We start from the raw sequence: 22,383 nt of genomic DNA, 5'->3' as shown, positions 1-22,383 counted from the left end.
GCTGCTGCTATTTATCTATTATTATTCAATCTCTACTGTATACAAAGATTTAACAAAGAAATCTGAAGCTTATTTTATTTTTATTTTTTTCTCACCCTTACTGAATCGTTAAATAACTTTAAAGAGGAATATACTGTAATAATCTTTTTCAAACAGCAAAAGGGTAAATTAATTTACAAAAGCAGATTAACCTTTACAAATTGTGGCAACTAATTTAACAATCAAAATAACATAACTAATTCTCAAATTAAACAATAATAATTCTTGTAAGTTCGGTGGAGTAAGATCAAGAACTGAGAATGATACAAAGGACCACAATAATTTAAAGAACACCTCGGATTCCTACTATTGTTCTACCAAAACCATATACAGAAATTATAAAGGGATTTAAAGCAATTAAGATAATAGCATTTAATCGATTACTTACTTGATTTAATTGATAAATCGAATACTTGTTGGATTGATGACGAATATCGATGATAATGAAGACTGCCTTTGATGAATTGATAATTTACTAAACCCTGATGATTGTTGCTCGAACGATTGTTGGATTGTGGATCGAAGAAACCATTGAACCGTTATTTTATTTTTTCTCCAGAGTGCTGGTTATGCTTTTCACGATCTATATCTCGATCTGATTTGGGGGAAAACATACGCGTGTTCCTTACAATTGAATATAATTATAATTATCATTATTATTAATAATAATAATAATAATAATAATATTATTATTATTATTATTATTATTATTATTATTATTATTATTATTATTATTATTATTATTATTATTATTATTATTATTATTATTATTATTATTATTATTATTATTATTATTAATATCATTATTATTAATATCATTATTTTGTTATAAATAAACAATTTTTATGAAAATATATAATTTAGATAATAATATAATTATGTATAAAAACATTAATTTTAATACATTATAGTACATAATATATAAAAATAAAACATTAATAAAATATATATATATACTATAATAAATATATATATATATATATATACACATCATACTTATTATAATAATTATAAATAATTTTTATTAAAGTATCTAATAAGTATGTACTATGTTAATATTAAAATTTGTCATGATAATTAAATAATAAATATCCCTTACCCAAAATATAAATAAAAATAAATATATTTTAATTATTAACATAGCTTAAAGAAAATTTAGTTGTCCAATTTCAAATATATTTGTTAATATATATATCACTGATATAGGTTCGTGAATCCGAGGCCAACCCTATACTTGATCAATGATGTTATATGTATTTTTACTACAAAATACATTAGGTGAGTATATAGTTCCCTTTTAACTCTAAATATTTTGGGCTGAGAATACATGCGCTATTTTTATAAATGATTTACGTTATGGACACAAGTGATCAAAAATATAAATTCTACGTTGAGTTGTACCATGGCATATCTCTTTATACTTGGTAACTGCTAATTACGTGAGGAGCGTAAACGCGAATCCTGTTGATAGATCTATCGGGCTGACATCCCCAACCGGGCTGGACGACCAGCATTTAACGGTTGCACAGTACTTCGTTCTCGTTACTACACTTGGTACAGTGTAGGGTTTATTTAAGAGTATGCTGCTGTGACTTTTAGTTAAGTATGGTTACCAAGTGCTCAACGTCTTTTCATACACGAGGAGTGTATTATGTATAAACTTTAAATCTTGTGGTCCATGGTTGTTATAACGCTGCTAGCATCAAACCTATATATCTCACCAACTTTATGTTGATATTTTAAAGCATGTTATTCTCAGGTACAAATTAAGTCTTCCGCTGTGCATTAGCTTATATTAAGGATATCATTTGGAGTCGATCATCGCAATGGGACCAACTGTTGAAGACTTCGTCCGGGAGGATTAGTCGCGGATGTTTCAGTTGGTATCAGAGCGTTGGTCTTAACGAACCAGGCCTTGCATTAGTGTGTCTAACTGGTAGTTGATAGGATACATTAGTGAGTCTGGACTTTGACCGTGTCTACCTGTCAAAAAGTTTTGCTTATCATTTCTAGTCGGAAACCATCTGCTTATCATCCTTAGGGAATTGCCTGCTTATCATTCTTTAGTCTAGACACGTCTTACTGCATTTAATGCATCGATAGTGTATAGAAAAAAAAAAATTCATAACTTAGCGCATCTGTAGACTTGCTTGTCATATGCCGTAAGTTCCTCTGTAGGCTACGAAATCTTTAGTATTATAGATATTCTATGAAGTTAGAATATCATCCTATATTCGAAAATCATTTCACATCAAAGATTCTCCTCAAATTGCCCTCTTGGCGATGAACCTGAAAGCACTTACCGGCGAACCTGTTCGAGAAACCATTTACCCTCTCATTTCTAGAGTATCTCATCACGATTATATATTATCCTATATTTGAATCTTACTCACCCGCTCGTTTCAATCGTCAATCATCTCGATATAATATAAGAAGTTAACGAACTACGTGCTCGAGTAATGGCTTTGGAAAATCTGGTGCGGAGGTTACAAACACCAGCAGCAGCATCAGCAGCATAAACCGTACCACCATCATCAACGCCGACAATACTCTTAACACCCCAACCACAAACACGTCGTAAATCTCAACATCACGATCTGTACCTCAGATATCAACATCACACGCTTCAATATCATCATCTGTACTTCAAGTATAATCCTCGTTCTATATATCGTTTTACATCGATTACCTTCGCTTTACGTAACGTTCTACCTCATATATCTTCGTTCGACATGGTGATTATGAAATCTCTAATGTTTTAGAATTCATGTAATCCAGTATTAAATCAAATGAGTTTAATATCTTATTGACTCATTAAATCCATAATTACATCTAAAGAAAATATATATGCAATTATATTTTCATAAAGATTGTAATTAAAAATTCTTTCGTACAAACTGTTAATGATGAAAATATTTTAACGGGTGGGTAGTACCCGAGGAATATTTAGAATTCACATTAACAAGTTACACTGTACATTCTTCGAATCTGATTCAACGATCATTTATTATCCTACTTACAACTACCAATGTATGTACCCGTTCACCCCAGATTAACCATTTCCATTTAAATTTCATATTTGGATTTTTACCTATCCGAATCCAACAAGTGGCATAATGAAGAAACATTGGCAAAAAAAAAATTTGTTAGAAACAGACGAATTAACTAATTGAAATCTGATAAGGATTCCACGCTAACTGTTCCGGCTAACTGTTCCCAGCTAACTGATTAACATTTAATTTATCGCAATTTACATTCTCACAAATTTTAATTTCTGCATTGTACATACTGTCGGGACACATGTACAACAATACGTCGGATTAAATCTGAGACAACACGTTGTATAATGGGTCATGATATATATTTATTTATTTTACGCATTTTAAATATTTCGACTTATCATATTGACCCATCTATATATATATTTCGGAACAACCATAGACACTCTATATGTGAAGGTGGGAGTTGGCTATACAGGGTCGGAGTTGATTCCAATATATATATATATATATATATATATATATATATATATATATATATATATATATATATATATATATATATATATATATATATATATATATATATATATATATATATATATATATATACTTTGAGTTGTGATCGACACTGAGACCGGTACACGGGTCACGATACGTATTAAGTAATTCAAATATTATATATCTAATTTATATATGAATTTATTGGACCATTGGACAATTGGACTATTGGACTGCTAACTTTGGACAATTAAAATAAGTTAAAATGTTGATTATAACATATGAAACTAAACAATTCTTCAAGTTTGCCACTTGATTCTATTTTAAACCTCATTCGTATCTCGACGATTACAATTCGCATTCACAACTTTTCACGATTCTTGAAAACACCTCTATCGAGAAAGTTGAACCAGCCACACCTCGTCTACGGAAGAAAGATTTATACATACAGTTATGTACCTGGAAAACTTTCGAAACCGAAGTTATAGTTAAAGCGTATTCGCGTCGAATTCCTTATCATTCATTAGCAAAAACAACCATACGATTCTTTTTCAAAGTAGTTAATTTTGTCACAGCTCCACTTCGACTTCTCAGTAAGACTACTCCTATTATAACCTCGATATTTATACCTTGTCCTTTCGCCGTCATTACCGGAGAACCTTTTATATTTCACAACATCACCAGCAGCAACTCGTTATCTTTTTGGCAAAATCCGCAATCAGTATTTTGAAAATCTCGTAGAAATTCTCCCGTCATACCTACAACGTCTAACCCTAAGAGTTACATATTTCGAATGTGAAGTTTCTGAAAAACACCCTGGACTATGAAGTAGTTCTTGAAATGCTGATGAAGCAGCAAAAACCGTAAACGACTTTAACAGTCAAAAGTTTACGATGAAGTAAAGTATGTTGGAAAAGCTCAGAAAAAGAGAAGGGTTAAAACTGAAAAACGGATTGAGCAAAGTATGAAGGAAACCGTGAACAAATCATGAGAACTAAACCCGACTTCAAAGGATTCAAATGATTTAGTGTCTGCTGAGATTGTTAGTAAGAACCCTACTCCTTATCCTAAACCTTTCCAGATGATATTCTTCATCAATATCTTATCTCAGATATTATAAGATATCTTCATATCTTCCGCTATACATATTTTCCATATTGTTGGAGATATTTTCACAACTATTCTTATCTGAAATCATTTATCACTCCGTAATATCTGCAAAAGAAACTGTGTTAGTTTCTAAATTCTAAAACCTTCGAGTTTGAAATAGGAATGTTCTGAAACAGTGTTGGGAACTGATGCGTGAATTAGTATAATATAATGAAACTTGATCAACTTCATTATATTACAGTAAGTCATGTTGAGTTTCTAATGGAATGTAATGATTCACAGTACCATCATCATATGCCATGTTACACGACTCTTACATTCTATCCAATCTCTAAATATATTAAGAACATATCATCTTGATAGTTCTGCCTGTTCCAAGATATTCTGGTAATTTGACAAATCAAAATTGTTTCATTACCATTTCTATCTAAAACATTAGCTATGTTCATTCCAAATCTCATATCTACGAATTCTGGATCATTACTCGCTTGACTCGAAGTCAGAACCTCTGAAAAATAATGAAGAATATAAAACCCAACAACCACCCCGGATTTACAAACCGTGTATATCAATACGTATTGCAACGTAAAGACACGGGAGAATTAAAAACATTATAATTCCGAGGAAATGATAGAAGTGAATAGATTCTTCTGGCGGTAGGTGAAAGAGAAGAATGAAAGATATGAAAGTTAGAAGTATAACAAGAATCAGAACGGGATGGAGCATTTTAAAGAATACTTTAAGGTATGAACTAAGGATAAAGAATAGAAGATATGAGATTTGGAGATAAGGACGTGAAGGGGGTGGATTTATAGTGAAGTATCTGACAGAGAAATCGAAACAGATTGGCGCATTAAATCAAAGAAGATCATAATTTCCTTATTCGCCGAGGAATCAAATCTTTTAGATTTTCAAGATTTTCTTTTAAATCCCTTAAATTCCGGAAATTCACTGTGACTACGTCAAAAGTTAAATCTCTATCTCAATCTCTTGTGACAGCTTCACTCGTACGCTTCACATAATCGAATTGTTTTACCACTATTACTAAATGGTGATAAAACTCTAGTTATCAATTCGTATTCGTCATAAAAACATTTTATTAGTCATGACGATCTTGATCAAATTTTGGGGACGAAATTTCTTTAACGGGTGGGTACTGTAACGACCCGGAAATTTCCGACCAAATTTAAACCTTAATCATTATATGTTTCTGACACGATAAGCAAAATCTGTAACGTAAGAGTCTAGAAAATTTTAAAAATATGATCATATAATTCATTTGACCTTCGACTGTTCTCGACGATTCACGAACCAATATTTGTAAATAGAAACATACATATATATCACTATAAATATATATTTTAAACATAATTTGAAATATTATATTTAGTTATTATGAAACATAACTTAAGATAACATACTTATAATGATGTATTAGTCATATATATATATTTGGACTATCCATCAATCTATTCATCGATAATTGTATGATACACCACATGTCAGGCAAGTTTTTTTTTTCATCAGTTCTAAACATTTCTTTCAAGTTTCTTGAAAATCAATATTTAATCCCAACAATTAAACTAATTGGATTAATGCAAAAACGTCTAACTAAAAGCTAAAAGCTTGTACACAAACACCTTTATTCTATCACCACAAACATCACAATCCACTTTACAAATAACAATACTCCCGTGATATAATTGAAGAATTATTACTCCAATTCATTACCTAACTTCCTAACATATCTATATATAATTATACTTATACAAGAAGCATAATCAACCCTTATTCTTTATCTAATCTTTCTTTCTTCTTCAACATCACCTTTCATGACCACAATCCTCGGCCATCTTCACCATCAAAACTCATCTTCATCACCTTTACTAAACCCACCATCATTCATCACCTGTTACAGTTCACGGTTATATATGGGTTTGGTTACGTTTCTATTTGAGCATCGAAGACCCACAATAAACGACACAGGAACAAACATCTTCTTTCACCACTATCAAAATACCTTAAAACCACTTTCATCATTTGGCTGTTGCTACCATACTTTCTTTGTGCCTTCTGTCTAAACAAGCCACCAACCAAAAACAACCAATATTTTCATTATCATTGCTACTCATTGTATGTCTGTTCCAGCTACTGTCGGGGAACGACCTCATCAACCACCCAAAACCACCATGGAAGCTAACTGATATGTTACTGTTATTCTTGTTTTTGATCACCAAATCAGCCATTAAACCACCATAAGGACTGCTACAGCTCGTTTTCTCTACTGCAGTTTGAATAAACACCACCACTTGAACCGCCACTGAATACCTATATGAAACCAAAACTGTTCGAGTTATAAACCATGGTGAGCTGCTGCTATTTATCTATTATTATTCAATCTCTACTGTATACAAAGATTTAACAAAGAAATCTGAAGCTTATTTTATTTTTATTTTTTTCTCACCCTTACTGAATCGTTAAATAACTTTAAAGAGGAATATACTGTAATAATCTTTTTCAAACAGCAAAAGGGTAAATTAATTTACAAAAGCAGATTAACCTTTACAAATTGTGGCAACTAATTTAACAATCAAAATAACATAACTAATTCTCAAATTAAACAATAATAATTCTTGTAAGTTCGGTGGAGTAAGATCAAGAACTGAGAATGATACAAAGGACCACAATAATTTAAAGAACACCTCGGATTCCTACTATTGTTCTACCAAAACCATATACAAAAATTATAAAGGGATTTAAAGCAATTAAGATAATAGCATTTAATCGATTACTTACTTGATTTAATTGATAAATCGAATACTTGTTGGATTGATGACGAATATCGATGATAATGAAGACTGCCTTTGATGAATTGATAATTTACTAAACCCTGATGATTGTTGCTCGAACGATTGTTGGATTGTGGATCGAAGAAACCATTGAACCGTTATTTTATTTTTTCTCCAGAGTGCTGGTTATGCTTTTCACGATTTATATCTCGATCTGATTTGGGGGAAAACATACGCGTGTTCCTTACAATTGAATATAATTATAATTATCATTATTATTAATAATATTATTATTGTTATTATTATTATTATTATTATTATTATTATTATTATTATTATTATTATTAATATCATTATTTTGTTATAAATAAACAATTTTTATGAAAATATATAATTTAGATAATTATATAATTATGTATAAAAACATTAATTTTAATACATTATAGTACAAAATATATAAAAATAAAACATTAATAAAATATATATATACTATAATAATATATATATATATATATATATATATATATATATATATATATATATATATATATATATATATATATATATATATATACACATCATACTTATTATAATAATTATAAATAATTTTTATTAAAGTATCTAATAAGTATGTACTATGTTAATATTAAAATTTGTCATGATAATTAAATAATAAATATCCCTTACCCAAAATATAAATAAAAATAAATATATTTTAATTATTAACATAGCTTAAAGAAAATTTAGTTGTCCAATTTCAAATATATTTGTTAATATATATATCACTGATATAGGTTCGTGAATCCGAGGCCAACCCTATACTTGATCAATGATGTTATATGTATTTTTACTACAAAATACATTAGGTGAGTATATAGTTCCCTTTTAACTCTAAATATTTTGGGCTGAGAATACATGCGCTGTTTTTATAAATGATTTACGTTATGGACACAAGTGATCAAAAATATAAATTCTACGTTGAGTTGTACCATGGCATATCTCTTTATACTTGGTAACTGCTAATTACGTGAGGAGCGTAAACGCGAATCCTGTTGATAGATCTATCGGGCTGACATCCCCAACCGGGCTGGACGACCAGCATTTAACGGTTGCACAGTACTTCGTTCTCGTTACTACACTTGGTACAGTGTAGGGTTTATTTAAGAGTATGCTGCTGTGACTTTTAGTTAAGTATGGTTACCAAGTGCTCAACGTCTTTTCATACACGAGGAGTGTATTATGTATAAACTTTAAATCTTGTAGTTCATGGTTGTTATAACGCTGCTAGCATCAAACCTATATATCTCACCAACTTTATGTTAATATTTTAAAGCATGTTATTCTCAGGTACAAATTAAGTCTTCCGCTGTGCATTAGCTTATATTAAGGATATCATTTGGAGTCGATCATCGCAATGAGACCAACTGTTGAAGACTTCGTCCGGGAGGATTAGTCGCGGATGTTTCATACATGCATTTTATGTTTTACACTATGGACACAAGTACTTAAAATATATTCTACGTTGAGTTGTACCACCTTGCATATCTTCCCTAATAGCTTGGTAACTAATATTTACATGTTGTAAGAACATGTAAGCGCGAATCCTATTGATAGATCTATCGGGTTTGAAAACCCTAACCGGGCTAGTCGCTCTAGTATCGTAAACGGTTGCATAGTACTTTGTTTTTACTACACTTGGTACAGTGTAGGGAGATTTCATAATAAAGGGAATATGCCACATTATTTGTTAAGTATGGTTACCGAAGCGCTCAACAACTTATAGAATATCTTTATTGAAATGTTTATAACTATGAAATCTTGTGGTCTATATTTATATCGATGCTAGCTTTAAACCTATATATCTCACCCACCTTTGTGTTGACTGTTTAAGTATGTTTATTCTCAGGTCCTTAAGAAAGTTTTCCGCTGTTGCATTATCTGAGCAAGCTGTGCATGAAGTCTCATGCTTTTGTTTAAATGAAGTGTTGCATTCAATAAAACCTTTGTCATGTAATATATTCGACTGTTATGTCACGTATGTAGTATTTATGTAATATGGGGATTATTCCTTAAATAATCGCCCACTTGTTTAAAACATGCATTATGTATAGTAATGGTGTGCTTTTTTATGAAACGAATGCAATATTTTCTAAAAACGTATCATATAGAGGTCAAATACCTCGCTATGTGTGACGACCCAGAAATTTCTGACCAAATTTAAACTTAATCTTTATATGATCTTGACACTATAAGCAAAGTCTGTTAAGTTGAAATTCAAAAATTTGGAACTGTGTTCATGTAACCTTCGACTTTTCCGGACGATTCACGAACCACTATTTATAAATAAGATATGTATAGAAATATATGTATATATTTGAGATTGATATTTACATATATATAAATGTTTCCAACATGTTAAGAAATCAAACTTGTTAAGACTTGATTAATTGAAACGGATTTTATGTAAACGTTTGACCACCCAGTTTATCCGACGATTCACGAACGTTAAAACTTGTAAAAATGACATGATGATATATATATGAACATATGTATATATTTAACATGATACAATTATAAGTAAGTATCTCATTAAGTATATTAACAATGGATTATATACACAAAATGAGACTACGAAATTAAGGAATTCGAAACAAGATATATATGTAACGGTTATCGACGTAATAACGTCTTAATTAACATAAATACATATGTATTGTATTAAGATATATTAATACATTATGTTTAACATGATAAAATGATAATTAAGTATATCATTAAGTGTATTAACAATGAACTATATACATAAAACGAGACTACTAACTTAAGGGTTTCGAAACAATATATATATGCAACGATTAACGACAAATTAACAACTTAATTAAAATGTATATATATGTAATGTATTAAGAAGTATTAATACACATTTGAAAGACTTAAAGACATATATCAAAATACTTATACTTAACAAAGATAGTTATAATCGTATTCCCATTCGTTTTCATCAAGAATTCTACTCGTATTCATACGGTATTTTCACCCGTATAATACCCAGCTTCTAGATGTATATACTATTGGTATATACACTCAAATGATCAGCTCTTAGCAGCCCTCAATTAGTCAACAAACATGTGGAACCAACCATTAGACAACTAGCATGACTTATGAGCAAGAAAACAAAACAATAACTCCTTTTAACCCCATTCACCACTCACCATTCACTTCATTTCATTTCCATTTTCTTTCTAATTCTATCTCAAAACACACACACACCTTAGAGAATGAAATTTACAGTAAACTAATCATCATCTTCATCAAAAACTACTTCAAGAATCAAGCTATAATTATCATAGGAAGAACACTTCAAGAACACTTCGATAATCCTTTCAAGTTTGCAAGATTACTTTCAATCTTTCTAGTCCATTCCAAGTAATCATCTAAGATCAAGAAAATCTTATTATTTACAGTAGGTTATCATTATAAATCAAGGTAATATTCATATTCAAGCTTTGATTTAATTTCTATAAATATAACTATCTTTAATCAAGTAGTAATCTTACTTGAACTTGTTTTCATTCCATGATTCTACTTCAAGAACTTCCAAGCCATCAAAGATCCTTTGAAGCTCAAGATTAATTCTTGTCATTTACAATAGGTTTACCTACTAAACTTGAGGTAGTAACGATGTTCATAGCCTTGCTCGATTCTTACATATATAACTATCTTATTCGAAGAAAATAACTTGTAATCACTAGAACATAGTTTAGTTAATTCTAAACTTGTTCGCAAACAAAATTAATCCTTCTAACTTGACTTTAAAAACAACTTCACACATGTACTATATCTATATGATATGTTAACATAAGGATTTAAAACTTGAAAACACGAAGAACACCGTAAAACTGGACATACGCCGTCATAGTAAAACCGGGGGCTGTTTCGGGTTGGATAATTAAAAAATATCTTAAACTTTGAATTTAAAGTTAGTTTTCTGAGAAAATGTTATTTCATATGAACATAATAATATATCTAAAAATGGTGGTTAAACTCAAAGTAGAAACATGTCTTTTTTCAAAATGGTCATCAAGGTGTCGTTCTTTCGACAGATATGACTACTCTTTATAAATAGACTTGTAACCTGTAAATCCGACTATAAACCACCACTTTTTCAGTTTAGCTCTATAAATTAGAGTTCATTAAAAAACCATAGCAATTTGATTCACTCAAAACCGATTTGTAACGAAGAAGTTATGGGCAAAACAATATTGGTTAAAAATGGCTAAAATGACTACGGGATTGTTTTTATAAAATCTATACTAACCATATCCTAGCTAACTTTTTCTGTATTATACATGTATTTATACATGTATTCAAAGATAATAGTTGTACAATGGGTCGTGATCGAGTCTTAGACAATACGTCTTGATTATTCCTGGGTGATATTTTGGACTATATATATGGACTACTAACATTGGAATACTAACGTTAGACTGCTAACTTGACAACTTAAATCATCAACACGTAAATAAAAATATGATGTGAATATATTTCTATCATACTTTGATATATATGTATATAATTATTATAGGTTCGTGAATCGATCCGTGGCTAAGTCTAATTTTCGACGAATTGAAAATCTGTGAAAGTGAGTTTCATTACTCCCTTTTTACATATATTTTTGGGCTGAGAATACATGCGCTGTTTTATAAACTGTTTTGCGAAATGCACACAAGTACATACTTAATTCTACACTGAGTTTAAACCATAAATCCCTTAGCTTTGGTAACTAGTAACTGCCAGTTATAAGAACTGGTGGGCACGAGTAGTTGTATATGGATCCATAGGGCTTGACATCCCCGTCCGTTCCAGGTATAGAGACCCTAGCCTGAACTATAAAGCGGACGTATGCTATTTGAGTTTAGTACATGTTGGTTGCATGTATATTAAAACAGGGGTAATTATTATATATACATCATGTTTAGTTACCAGGGTGCTCAATTTCGTAGAATATTTTGATAAAAGATTTGTATGAAACAACTGAAATCTTGTGGTCGACCTTTATATACAGATTATGCGCAATATTAAAACTATGAACTCACCAACCTTTGTGTTGACACTTTTAGCATGTTTATTCTCAGGTCCCTAGAAGTCTTCCGCTGCGTGCTTATATGATATACAAGTTATGTGCATGGAGTCATACATGCTTTATTCGAGAAAACTTTGCATTCACAAAATCAACACCATGTATCTTATTTTGACTGCATTGTCAACGGATGTATTATTGTAAACTATTATTTACGGTGATTGTCTATATGTAGAAATCATCAGATGTCAAAAACCTTGGATTTAGATATTTATGGTGTGCCTTTTCTAAAGAATGCAATGTTTACAAAACGTATCATGTACAGGTCTGTACCTCGCAATGGGACCAAATGTTATTGTATTCGTCCATATAGATTTGGACGGGCCATTATAGTTGGTATCAGAGCGTTGGTCTTAGCGAACCAGGTCTTGCATTAGTGTGTCTAACTGATAGTTGTTATGATGCATTAGTAAGTCTGGACTTCGACCGTGTCTGCATGTCAAAAAGTTTTGCTTATCATTTCTTGTCGAAAATAACCTATTTATCATTCTTAAGTCTAAACATGTCTTACTGCATTTATTGCATAGATAGTGTATAGATTAATTCATATCTTAGCATATCTGATACTGTAACCTTTGTCTGACAGCTTCCGAAAATTCATCCGTAATTTGCGGGATCCTTTGTACTCTATATAGGTATTCTATGCAAATAGAATATCATCCGATATTAGAAAATCGTTTCATATCAAAAATCCTTTATCTAACCGTGTAAGATGAATCCTACAACTAGTTCAAGTTCCTCAGATTCCGACAGCTATTCCGATATGGATTTCTACCTGAGCTCCGAAAGTGGTGTAACCGGAATGGACCAACCAATAAGCCATCACCAATTCTGGATGAATTGGGGATGGGTTCGTAGTCGACTTAATCAGTGGAGACAAGAAGAAGACGATCCCTTCCATCCACCAAATTTCCCTCTTGGCGAAGAACCTGAAGCACTTACCGGTGAACCTGTCCGAAACACCATCTTCACCCTCATTTCCAGAATAGCTCGCAATGTTTACGTCATATCTACTATTCTAAACCTTATTCATCCGCTCATTCTGACCGCCCATCATCCCGGAGTAATAGAAAAAGTCAACGAACTTCGCGATCGAGTAATCAATATGGAGAATATGGTGCACAACTTACAAGCACCAGCAACACCACCGGCATCACCAGTACCCCCATCAACAGCACCTGTATCACCAACAGTCTCACCATCATCAGCAACACCTGCAGTACCACAAGCTCCACAAGTTCCATAACCACCGCAGATATCAACACATCAATAACCAATAAGAATATTATACTATCGAGTTATGAAATATTAACTCATTTTTCCAAAGAATTTATATATATATATATATATATATATATATATATATATATATATATATATATATATATATATATATATATATATATATATATATATATATATATATATATATATATATATATATTTTATATATGAAATTTGAAACCATATTATATCTTTTCATACTAATCTGATACGTGTGAATTTTGAAGGGTAAATAGTACTCGATTAATTCACATTACTAAAATGCCATGATATACATCCTTCGTTAACAACCTAAATCTCTACATCACCTCAAAGAATTCTATACCCTAATAAACCAAGTGTATTATTCAATTATAAGTTTGATTTTACACTTTCATTTTAGAGGTACCTGAAACTTTTTAGAAAATATCATTCGTACCTTACGAAGTTCACAAGAATTCCACGAACACCAACATCTTCCACCGAGAAATATTTAAGTTCACAATTGATATGTTACACTGTACACTCTTCAATTATTCGATATTCATTATCTATAGTCACTACTTTCACAACGATATACATTCTTCCATAGAAATCAGAACCACCATTTTCATTCATATTCAATTACATATTCTGATTTTGACAGATCAGAATCCAAGACATAACAGATGACATCACTCTTAGATTCTTACTCCTTTCAAAACCATACTTTGAATTGAAAACTGTACTAGAACATCACTCTTATTCATAAAACCCAGAAATATATTCAAAATCCTAAATGAATTCATTTTAAACATCACATGTATATCAACGATTACAACCTACGTTCAAACCCTTTATGATTTTTGAAAACACCTCAACTATTGAACAAACGAGAAGATGAACCAACCACACAAAATCGATAGAAGGAAAGAGTTATACTTATAGTCATACACCTGGAAAGCTCTCAAAACCTAAGTAAGACTTTAACATGTATTCGTAATAAATCCTTCGGCATTATTATTACTGAAAATAACTTTGTAATTCCTTTTCAAGTATACAGTTTTGTCACATCTTCAACAAGTCAACTTCGACTTTTCATTCGGACAAGCCTTAATTAAACCTTGACATATACGATTGTCTTTCTATCGTTGTTACTGGGGAACCTTTTATGATCCACCATATTAGCGGTAAACGTACCAGTGACTCCGTTACTCTGCAACTTAAGCCTCTCTGGAAATCACTATATTTATTCCTTGAAATTTTATCATGTACTCATCAAACGCCTTGTAACGATAGCTGCCATACCAATGACGGGAAGCATCAATCATTGATTCCGCGGCATTTCTATGTCAACAGTTACATATATACATATGACGTCTATCTCCTGGACTTACGTACTCCAATTCTGAAATTCTGAAAAGCTTCCAACCTGCGAATTAGCTCTCCGAGTTTGAAAATGCTGATGAAGCAGCAAAAACTGTAAACGACCTTAACAGTCAAAAGTTTGACGATAGAGAATAGAGTGTTGGAAACGCTCAACAGAAAAATTGATACTGGAAAGTTGATTAAGCAAAACTATGAAGGAGACGGTGAACAAATCACAAGGACTAAACTTGTACATAAAGAATCCAGATGATTCTGTATCAGATAAAATATTTAGCGAATATCTTGCTCCTTACTTATTCTATATTCTTGTGGAAGAATTTTCCTCATCAACCTTCGATCTTAGAAATTCCAAAAATATCATCATAAATATCCTCGATATTTCTGAGGATATTTTCATAATTATTCTTGTCCGAAATTATTTATCTCTTCGTGCTATCCGTATTACATCATATAGGAAACTGTTTTAGTTTCTAAATTTCTATAAACTTCGAGTTTAAATTATGAATGTTTTTGAAGTAGTGTTGGGAATTGAAGCATGAGTTAGTATAATATAATGACGCCTGATCAACGTGGTTATATTACAGTAAGTCATGCTAAGTTCTAATGGAACATAATGATTCACAGATCATACCATCATCATGTGCCATGTTACACGATTCTTTCATTCTATTTAACCTCTAAACATATCAAAAACACATTTTCTTGATAGTTCTATCTTTTCCGTGATACCGGTATTTTACCAAATTAAATCGTGCTATTATAATTCCTTTCTGCTTAGAACATTAGTTATGTTCATTCGAAATTTCATACCTACATATTCGAGACGTCTTGATCGCTTTACTTAAAAGTCAAAAAGAGAAAAAAAAACATGGAGCTCCGAAATATAAAGCACAATAACAATACAGAAATTACAAACCATGTATATCAATGCGTATAGCAATATAAAGATACGGGAGAATGATAAATACCACAATCCCTAGATCATAATGGAAATAAATAGATTCCTCCGGAGGGAGCTGGAAAAGAAGAATAATGGTGGCGAACGTCAATATTAGGTCAAGAACCAGAACTGGATTGAGCATTTTTCACAATATTTTGGATGTATGAATTGATGAAGAAAGTAGGGATAGTGATAATAATGAGTCGGAAGAGGTCAATTTATAGTGGATATAACAGACAGAGCAATCGAGGCAGATTACCGTATTTAATCAAAGAGTATCCTAATTTCCTTAAATCCCGAAAAATCAAATCTTTTATAGATTTCGAAGATTTTCTTTACATTCCTTGAAATCCGGAAATCAACTGTGACTACGTCAAAAATTAAGACGACACTTTATTTTTCTCAATTCCATCTTTTACGATAGCTTCATTCATACTCTTCGCGTAATCAAATTGTTCTATCCATATTTTCGCAAAGATGAAGAACTCTATATTTATTGAACTCGTGCTATTCATAAACGGAACTCGACTCATTCAAGGTATTCAAAATACTCAATTAATCTATTTCCTTAATAATGATTATAGGAACAATCGAATTCATGATGAGAATTCAAGTTATATCATATTCCTTGATACAAGAATATTCTGGTTTTCGTTATCAAACTTTCCTTAACCAAATTTCGGGACGAAATTTCTTTAACGGACAGGTACTGTGACGACCCGGAAATTTCCGACCAAATTTAAACTTAATCTTTATATGATATTGACATGATAAGCAAAGTCTGTTAAGTTGAAATTCAAAAATTTGGAACTGTGTTCATGTAACCTTCGACTTTTCCGAACGATTCACGAACCACTATTTGTAAATAAGATATGTATAGAAATATATGTATATATTTGAGATTGATATTTACATATATATAAATGTTTCCAACATGTTAAGAAATCAAACTTATTAAGACTTGATTAATTGAAACGGATTTTATGTAAATGTTTGACCACCCAGTTTGTCCGACGATTCACGAACGTTAAAACTTGTAAAAACGAAATGATGATATATATATGAACATATGTATATATTTAACATGATACAATTATAAGTAAGTATCTCATTAAGTATATTAACAATGGATTATATACACAAAATGAGACTACTAAATTAAGGAATTCGAAACAAGATATATATGTAACGGTTATCGACGTAATAACGTCTTAATTAACATAAATACATATGTATTGTATTAAGATATATTAATACATTATGTTTAACATGATAAAATGATAATTAAGTATATCATTAAGTGTATTAACAATGAACTATATACATAAAACAAGACTACTAACTTAAGGGTTTCGAAACAATATATATATATGTAACGATTAACGACGAATTAACAACTTAATTAAAATGTATATATATGTAATGTATTAAGAAGTATTAATACACATTTGAAACACTTAAAGACATATATCAAAATACTTATACTTAACAAAGATAGTTATAATCGTATTCCCATTCGTTTTCATCAAGAATTCTACTCGTATTCATACGGTATTTTTACCTGTATAATACCCAGTTTCTAGATGTATATACTATTGGTATATACACTCAAATGATCAGCTCTTAGCAGCCCTCAATTAGTCAACAAACATGTGGAACCAATCATTAGACAACTAGCATGACTTATGAGCAAGAAAACAAAACAAGAACTCCTTTTTACCCCACTCACCACTCACCACTCACCATTCACTTCATTTCATTTCCATTTTCTTTCTAATTCTATCTCAAAACACACACACACACACCCTAGAGAATGAAATTCACAATAAACTAATCATCATCTTCATCAAAAACTACTTCAAGAATCAAGCTATAATTATCACATGAAGAACACTTCAAGAACACTTCAAAAATCCTTTCAAGTTTGCAAGATTACTTTCAATCTTTCTAGTCCATTCCAAGTAATCATCTAAGATCAAGAAAATCTTATTATTTACAGTAGGTTATCATTATAAATCAAGGTAATATTCATATTCAAACTTTGATTCGATTTCTATAAATATAACTATCTTTAATCAAGTAGTAATCTTACTTGAACTTGTTTTCATTCCATGATTCTACTTCAAGAACTTCCAAGCCATCAAAGATCCTTTGAAGCTCAAGATTAATTCTTGTCATTTACAGTAGGTTTACCTACTAAACTTGAGGTAGTAACGATGTTCATAGCCTTGCTCGATTCTTACATATATAACTATCTTATTCGAAGAAAATAACTTATAATCACTAGAACATAGTTTAGTTAATTCTAAACTTGTTCGTAAACAAACTTAATCCTTCTAACTTGACTTTAAAAACAACTTCACACATGTACTATATCTATATGATATGCTAACATAAGGATTTAAAACTTGAAAACACGAAGAACACCGTAAAACTGGACATACGCCGTCATAGTAAAACCGGGGGCTGTTTCGGGTTGGATAATTAAAAACTATCTTAAACTTTGAATTTAAAGTTGGTTTTTTGAGAAAATGTTATGTCATATGAACATAATAATATATCTAAAAATGGTGGTTAAACTCAAAGTAGAAACATGTTTTTTTTTTTCAAAATGGTCATCAAGGTGTCGTTCTTTCGACAGATATGACTACTCTTTATAAATAGACTTGTAACCTGTAACTCCGACTATAAACCACCACTTTTTCAGTTTAGTTCTATAAATTAGATTTCATTGCAAAACCATAGCAATTTGATTCACTCAAAACCGATTTGTAACGAAGAAGTTATGGGCAAAACAATATTGGTTAAAAATGGCTAAAATGACTACGGGATTGTTTTTATAAAATCTATACTAACCATATCCTAGCTAACTTTTTCTGTATTATACATGTATTTATACATGTCTTAACTATTTTCCTTGTACTATACTAGTCTTGGTTAATCCCGAGGCAATACATATACAATACGTCAGATAAATCGTAAGACACATGTACACAATACGTCTAGATTACTTCAAAGACAATAGTTGTACAATGGGTCGTGATTGAGTCTTAGACAATACATATACAATACGTCAGATAAATCGTAAGACACATGTACACAATACGTCGAGATTACTTCGAAGACTATAGTTGTACAAAGGGTCGTGATTGAGTCTTAGACAATACATATACAATACCTCAGATAAATCGTGAGATACATGTACACAATACGTCGAGATTACTTCAAAGACAATAGTTGTACAATGGGTCGTGATCGAGTCTTAGACAATACGTCTTGATTATTCCAGGGTGATATTTTGGACTATATATATGGACTACTAACATTGGACTACTAACGTTGGACTGCTAACTTGATAACTTAAATCATCAACACGTAAATAAAAATATGATGTGAATATATTTCTATCATACTTTGATATATGTGTATATAATTATTATAGGTTCGTGAATCGATCCGTGACTAAATCTGATTTTTTACGAATTGAAAATCTGTGAAAGTGCATTTCATTACTCCCTTTTTACATATATTTTTGGGATGAGAATACATGCGCTGTTTTATAAACTGTTTTACGAAATGGACATAACTACATACTTAATTCTATACTGAGTTTAAACCGTAAATCCCTTAGCTTTGGTAACTAGTAACTGTTGGTTATAAGAACTTGTGGGCGCGAGTAGTTGTATATGGATCCATAGGGCTTGACATCCCCGTCCGTTCCAGGTATAGAGACCCTAGCCTGAACTATAAAGCGGACGTATGCTATTTGAGTTTAGTACATGTTGGTTTGCGTGTATTGTACATGTTGGTTGCATGTATATTAAAACAGGGGTAATTATTATATATACGTTATGTTTAGTTACCAGGGTGCTCAATTTCGTAGAATATTTTGATAAAAGATTTGTATGAAACAACTAAAATCTTGTGGTCCACCTTTATATACAGATTATGCGCAATATTAAAACTATGAACTCACCAACCTTTGTGTTGACACTTTTAGCATGTTTATTCTCAGGTCCCTAAAAGTCTTCCGCTGTGTGCTTATATGATATACAAGTTATGTGCATGGAGTCATACATGCTTTATTCGAGAAAACTTTGCATTCACAAAATCAACACCATGTATCTTATTTTGACTGCATTGTCAACGGATATATTATTGTAAACTATTATTTACGGTGATTGTCTATATGTAGAAATCATCAGATGTCAAAAACGTTGGATTTAGATATTCATTTATGGTGTGCCTTTTCTAAAGAATGTAATGTTTACAAAACGTATCATGTAGAGGTCAGTACCTGGCAATGGGACAAAATGTTATTGTATTCGTCTATATGGATTTGGACGGGCCATTACACTATGGGACCAATGAATAACGTACTACGTTTATAGTAATATGGACGGGTCATTTCAGTTGGTATCAGAGCGTTGGTCTTAGCGAACCAGGTCTTGCATTAGTGTGTGTAACTGATAGTTGGGAAGATGCATTAATGAGTCTGGACTTCGACCGTGTCTGCGTGTCAAAAGTTTTGTTTATCATTTCTTGTCGAAAATTACATGCTTATCATTCTTTAGTCTAGACATGTCTTAGTGCAATTATTGCATAGATAGTGTATAGACAAACTCATATCTTAGCGTATCCATTACTATAAACTTTGCCTGACAGCTTCCGAAAGTTCTTCCGTAATCTACGGGATCTTCTGTATTACATATAGGTATTCTATGTAATTAGAATATCATCCGATATCCGATAATCATTTCATATCAAAAATCCTTTATCTAATCGTGTAAGATGAATTCTGCAACCAGTTCAAGTTCCTCAGATTCCGACAGCTATTCCGATATGGATTTCCACTCGAGCTTCGAAAGCAGTGTAACTAGAATGGATCAACCAATTAGCCATCACCTATTCTGGATGAATTGGGGATGGGTTCGTAGTCGACTTAATCAATGGAGATAAGAAGAATGTGATCCTTTCCACCAACCGAATTTCCCTCTTGGCAAAGAACCTGAAGCACTTACCGGCGAACCAGTCTGAAACACCATTTTCACCCTCATTTCCAGAATAGCTCGCAACGATTATATAATATCTACAATTCTAAACCTTATTCATCCACTCATTCCGACCGCCAATCATCCAGGGGTAATAGAAGAAATCAACGAGCTTCGTGCTCGAGTAGTGACATTGGAGAATATGGTGCAAAATTTACAAGCCCCAACAGCACAACCGGTATCAGCACCAACAGCACCAGTACCATCAACAACCCAAGCCTCAACATCATAATCTGTACCTCCAGCATAATCATCGTTCTACATATCGTTTTACATCAAAAATTCTTTGTACAAACTGTTAATGGCAAATATATTTTAACGGGTAGGTAATACCCGAGAAATATTTAAATTTCACATTAATAGGTTAATACTGTACATTCTTCAATTCTGATTCAACAATCATTAACCACTCATTACTTTCACAGCGATATACATTCTTTCATAAAAATCATAACAACTATTTCATACAAATTCAATTACATATTTTGATTTTTACAGATCAGAATTCAAGTCAAAACTTTAACCGGTGACATCACTCTTAGATTCCTACATCTTTCAACACCATACTTTGAATTCAAAACTGTACTAGAAACATCACTTTTATTCATAAACCCAGAAAAATATTCGTATTATTCAAAATTCACAACAAATTCATCTTAAACATCATATGTTTATTGACGATGACAATTTGCTTCCAAACCCTTCAAAATTCTTAAAAACACCTCAGCTAATGAACAATCGAGAGGATGAATTAACCACACGGAAAGAAAGATTTATGCATATAGTTATGCGCCTGGAAAACTCTCAGAAACTAAGTAACAGTTTAACACGTATCGGTGCTAGATCCTTTGGCATTGTTATTACCAAAATAACCTTGCAATTCCTTTTCATAGTATACAGTTTTATCACATTTCCAGCAAGTCAACTTCGACTTTTCATTCGGGTTAGTTTTATTATAATCTTGATATATACGTTTGCCCTTTATGCCTTTGTTTCCGGGGAACCTTTTATATTCCACCATATTAACAGTAAAAGTATCAGCAGCTTCATTACTCTTTGGCGTAAGTCTCTCCAGAAAATCACGATATTCATTCATTGAAACCCTATTATGTACTCATCTGCATCATGTAACGACAATTGCCATACAAAATATCGGGAAGCATCAATCATTATTCTCGAATTT

Source organism: Rutidosis leptorrhynchoides, chromosome 5 (genome assembly GCF_046630445.1).
Source record: "Rutidosis leptorrhynchoides isolate AG116_Rl617_1_P2 chromosome 5, CSIRO_AGI_Rlap_v1, whole genome shotgun sequence".
NCBI classification, from domain to species: domain Eukaryota; kingdom Viridiplantae; phylum Streptophyta; class Magnoliopsida; order Asterales; family Asteraceae; genus Rutidosis; species Rutidosis leptorrhynchoides.
The sequence above is the reverse complement of the archived record's forward strand: the minus strand, read 5'-3'. Positions refer to the sequence as shown.